Source organism: Chrysochloris asiatica, unplaced genomic scaffold (genome assembly GCF_000296735.1).
Source record: "Chrysochloris asiatica unplaced genomic scaffold, ChrAsi1.0 scaffold00051, whole genome shotgun sequence".
Taxonomy (NCBI): domain Eukaryota; kingdom Metazoa; phylum Chordata; class Mammalia; order Afrosoricida; family Chrysochloridae; genus Chrysochloris; species Chrysochloris asiatica.
The window spans coordinates 19,141,004-19,147,092 of NW_006408569.1; positions in this window are offsets into that span (position 1 = coordinate 19,141,004).

Here is a 6,089-nt window from a genome sequence, read left to right on the forward strand (position 1 = left end):
CCTACAGAAGTGGAAGAACATACCATTCTGGATAGGAAGACTCAACATCATGAAAATGTCAATACTAACTAGAGCAATTTACACATACAATGCAATCCCAATCCAGATTCCAACAACATTCTTCAAAGAGATGGAAAGGGCAATTACTAATTTTATATGGAAAGGAAGGAGACCCAGGATAAGCAAAGCACTGCTTAAAAGGAAGAACAAGCTTGGAGGTCTCTCACTCGCCAATTTCAGACTTTACTACATGGCTATGGTGGTAACAACAGCCTGGTACTGGTACAACGAAAGAGACATTGATCAATGGAACAGAATCGAGAATCCAGATATCAACACAACCACCTACAGCCAAATGATCTTCGACAAAATGCCTAAGCACATTACATGGGAAAGAGACAGTCTCTTTAACAAATGGTGCTGGCAGAACTGGAAAGCGTTATGTAAAAGACAGAAACAAGACCTTTGCCTCACGCCATATACAAAAATAAATCAACATGGATTAAAGACCTAAATGTGAATCCCAAAATTATGAAGATCATCAATGAAAAAATAGGGACAAACGTGAGGGCACTAATCCAGGGCATAGACAGACTGCCACACATTTTGAAAAGTACACAAACAAAAATGACAAAATAGACGAGTGGGACATACTAAAAATTAAAAATCTGTGCTCATCAAAAGACTTCACCAGGAAAGTAAAAAGGGAACCCATAGACTGGGAAAAAATCTTTTGCAACGACAAATCAGATAAGGGACTCATCTTGAAAATATATAGGAAAATACTACACACCTACAAAAATAAGACAAATCAATTAAGAAATAGGCACAGGATATGAACAGACACTTCACCAGCGAAGAGATCCCGGCAGCCAACAAACATATGAAGAAATGTTCATGATCACTAGCCATTAGAGAGATGCAAATCAAAACAACAATGAGATGTCATCTCACTCCAACAATAACAGCAAAGATCAAAAAAGTTGAGGACAATAAATGCTGGCGGGGATGCAGAGAGACTGGAACACTCCTACATTGCTGGTGGGACTGCAAAATGGTCCAACCTCTCTGAAAAGCAATATGGTGCTTCCTCAGAAGGTTGAAAATAGAAATACCATTCGATCCAGCAATTCCACTACTGGTTATCTACCCACAAGACAAACGAGCCACAACACGTGAAGATATATGCACACCAAAATGTTCATAGCTCCACTATTTACAATAGCAAAAAGATGGAGACAGCCAAAGTGCCCATCGACTGAAGAATGGATAAACAATCTGTGGTACATACACATAATAGAGTACTATGCTACCTTGAAAAATAACAAGGAAGCTACATGCCACTTCATAACATGGATGAACCTTAAGGACATTATGTTGAGTGAAATTAGTCAATCACAAAAGGAAAAATACTGCATAGGACCACTAATGTAAAAGACTAAGAAAAAGAACCCATAATAATCCACTAAAGTGGATTTTTAGCAGTTTGCTAGGACGTAGGGGTAGGAATAAGGGTGGGAGGGAAAGGCGGAGCACAGGGCAGGGAATAGACACAGGATAATTTGGGTATTGGGGAGGTGGGCAATATACAAGTAGGGAGAGGGGAACAGAAGAACAAGGCAGACTTGAGAACAATTAGGCAATTATGAATGAGCTAAGTGGGACAGAGGTTAAAACGGATATAGGCACAGCCTTGGAACAACAGGGCTCTGGGATCCAGAGACTGGGACAGGGTTGGAATGGGGAAAAGGGGGGAATAATGTTGAGGTACTTGGCTGACTTTTGAACCTTGGTTTTCCAAGCATTATAATATAAAACAGTCACTGGAGGGAGAGGAAAAGGAATAGCCAGAAATACCACCATAGAAAGCTTGTAAGTCTGTCTTCTGCCTGTAACTAATTGGAATACCTAAAATGGGGCTACAATGTATCTAGTGAAGGAGATCTCATGAGGAGCCTCTGCATTACATAAGACTTATAGAAGAAATCTTGAACCACATCCAGACCATCAGAGAAGGGAAATTTTCCTCTTGAAAGGACAAGCAGACCAGCCTGCAGCAGCCAGAAAACCAGAAGACACTTCTTGAAAGAAGGACCTACAGGAAAAATACAAAACAACAAGAGTAGTCAGACTGTAACCACAAGAACAAACAAGCTGTCTGCCCAGGAGACACCAAGGCAAGTGGTTGGGTCCTTTCAGTGCACATCCTCCTCCAAGACTAAGACACAAGGGGAAAACGCATTCTGATTGGCGACCACGCACATCACCCATAAAGAGATGTGACCGAAGAACACAGAGCTAAGCCCTGCATCGTTCAGCAGACTATGGTGAGCCCTGGTGGAGACCTGGTCGCCCAACGGTGAGGCAAGACCTGGGGACTCATGGGCTCAGTGTCAGTGACACATCCACAGACGACTAGAGTGGAGACTGAAGCAACCAACTGATAAGGAGAGGGTGGACAGACGCAGGAACACCCACACTGCAGATGATACTCACTTGCCATGGCTCCAATGATGGGACGAACAGAGCTCAACCCGAAGAAGACAGAAGAGGAAAAAAGCGTCATCTGATACAATTTGATAAACTGGACATCCACCTATAAATGCAGCAGTTCCAAAGAGGAAATAAATCCCTGCTCCAAGAATTATTCCCACCCCTCCACAAAAGAGTAGATAGGGATGGCCATCTTGAACATTGACCAACCAAAATGGGAGAAGGGATACAAAGGCATGAAGTGACTGGCTTACAAGCTTTCAAGAGGGAACCTAGATCCACAGGGCGGGGAGTATGGTGGAGTGTCCAGTGAGTAGTATCCTATGTGTCTAGGAAGGGCAGATGAAAAGAAATGCAGATGGGTCCCTTGGGAAGCAAGGGTAAATAATTGTTACCAGGACTGATTGTGAGGACTGGAAATGTAAAGGTGGACATTTTATAGCAAGGAGGGGAGTGATTAACCTTTCAGTCTAGGAGCGGAGGGCCCTGGGACCATCAATGGAGAAGAGCGGAGAGCGGGACCTCACCCAGAAGAGCAGTGAGGCCAGAGACTGAGACAGAGAGGATGACGTGAAGAGATGGAGTGGCTGGGGACTAGGGATCCGGAAAGGGTGAGGGACTGTGTGCTGAGGACCGTGAGGGGAGGGCTACAGGGTGTACCCTTTGGTTGGGTGATGATGCATGGACAGGATGGTAACTATGGCAAGGAGTCGATGTATGATGGAATGAATGTAAAACTAATGTTCCCCCATGTAGAGTATCACACAATACACAATAAAACATTAAAAAAAAAAAAATCAAACAACCATAAAAAAAAAAAAAAAGAGCAAATGGTACTGAAAGAAGAATTTTAAAGTTAAGTGAAGGCACTGGCACAAACAAGACTCCAAGAATTGGCAGAATAAAAATTGAAATCTTTTCAACAAACAGATTCAGCACTAGAGGTGCTTACTCATTTGTCCCAAGAAATTTGGATGAGATTGTCATTGGAAGAGATACATACTTGTGCCCATAACAAAGACAGACGAGCCAACAGAATGAGGAAATCATTGAACAATATTATTAATATCACAATCATGTAAAATCTTTCTGAAGACAATCAAAAACAGCTACAACAGTATGACAACAGGGAAAACTGGATTCAGAAGAGCACTTAGATCCAGGGATATCATTGCTGATGTGAGACGGATCTTGACTGAAAGCAGAGACTATCAGACAGATGTTTACTTGTGCTTTTTTTGAATATGTAAAGGCTTTTGACTGTGTGGATTATGACAAGCCATGCATAACACTGACAAGAATGGATATTCCAGAACATTTGAATGTGCTCATAAGGAACCAGTACATAGACCAAGAGGCAGTCTTTTAAACCGAAGGAAGGGATATTGAATGCTTTAAAATCAGGAAAGTTTTATTCCTGGGTTGTATTATTTTATCATACTTATTCCACCTGTATGCTTGGCAAATAATCTGAGAAGCTGGATTATATGAAGAAGAACATGACATCAGGATTGGGGGAAGACTCAATTACAATCTGTAATTGCAGATGATACAACCTTGCTTGCTGAAAGTGAAGTGGACTAAAAATACTCACTGATGATGATCAAAGACCAAAACCTTCAGTATGAATTCCACCTCAGTGTAAGGAAAACAAAGATCTTCACAACTGGACAAAAAAATAAAAATAAAAATAACTTCATGATAAATGACTATCATGATAAAAGACTATTTTGGGGGCATCTACAATCAACTCATGAAAGCAGTAGTCAATAAATTAAATGATGTATTGCATAAAGCAAATATGCTGCACAAGACCGCTTTAAAGTGCTCAAGAGCAAAAATATCAGTTTGAGGACTAAAATGTTCTTGATCCAAGCCATGTTATTTTCAATTGCCTCATATACATGTGAACGTTGGACAATGCACAAGAAAGACAGTAGAAGAATTGATGCAGTTGGATTATGGTGTTGGAGAAGAGTTTTTAAAATACCATGATCTGCCAGAAGAACAAATGAATCTGTCTTGGAAGAAGTACAGCCAGAATGCCCCTTAAAAGCAAGGATGGTGAGACTACATTTTTCAATTATTTCAGAAATGTTATCAGGAGGGGTCAGTCCCTGGAGAAAGACATGATGCTTGGTTAAGTGGAGGGTCAGATAGAAAGAGGAAGGCCACCAATGAGATGGATTGATACTGTTGAAATAGCAATGGCTCAAGGATTACAACAATTGTGAGGATATTACACCACCGGGCAGTGTTTTATTCTGTTGTGCATAAGGTAGCTATAAGTTGGAATCAATTCAACAACACCTAACTACAAAAACAAGTGGAAAAAAAGTGAGTCTTTGAAAGAAAAGAACTGTCATCCAATCATTGCAAAACCTTTCCAATTCATAGTGATCCCATAGGACAGTGTAAAAATTCCCCATAGGGTTTCCAAGACTATAATCTTTGCAGAAGCAGACTGACATATGTCTCCCATGGACCAGTGTTGTTGTTGTTAGGTGTCATTGAGTCGGTACCGACCCATAGCGATCCTATGCACAGAAGAATGAAACACTGCCCTATCCTAGGCCAACCTCACTATTGTTGCCACGCTTGAGTCCATCGATGCTGCCACTTGGCCAATCCATCTCGTTGGGGGTCTTCCTCTTTTTCTCTGAACCTCCGCCTTACCAAACATGATATCCTTCTCTAGCAACTGCTCCCTCCTGACAATATGTCTGAAGTATAAAAGACAAAGTTTGTCCATCTTGGCCTCCAAGGAGCACTCTGGCTGTACTTCTTCAAAAACGGATCTATTGGTTCTTTTGGCAGCCCATGGCACTTTCAATATTGTCCTCCAACACCATAACTCAAAGGCATCAATTTGTCTATGGTCTTCCTTATTCACTGTCCAGCTTTCTCATGCATATGAGGTTATTGAAAATACCATGGCTTGGGTCAGGCACACCTTAGTCCTCAAGCTGAGATCTTTGCTCTTCAACACTTTAAAAAGGTCGTGTGCAGCAGATTTGCCTAATGCAATACGTCGTTTGATCTCTTAACTGCTGCTTCTGTGAGTGTTGATAGTTGATCCAAGAAGAATGAAGTCCTTGACAACTTCAATCTTTTCTCCATTGATAAGAATGTTGTTTATTGGAAATAGTCAATAAGTAAGGATAAGGTATACTTTTCTCTTTCTAACTCACCCTGAAAGAATTTCATTTTCCAGTCATAAAGCCCTATCTAATGATTTGTTTGCTGGATCCCTGGTAGCAGTTGGCTGCTAAATGAAAGGTTAGCAGTTTGAACCCTCCTACTGGTCCATGGAACCTCTTGTATGTCTAAACAAAGAATATGTAGTCTGAATTTCTAGGTTTTATCAAATGCTGTACAACTTTTTTCGCCCCACTTTATTATTTGACAATATTTTTCTAGCGTTACTCATGTTGATTCGTGTGCAGACCTACTTAAATTGTTTAATTGTTGCATAGTATACTGCCATGGTATTTTCAATAACTTCATATGCATGCAAAAGCTGGACAGTGAATAAGGAAGATTATAAAAGAATTGATGCATTTGAGTTATGGTTTTGGAGGAGAATATTGAAAATA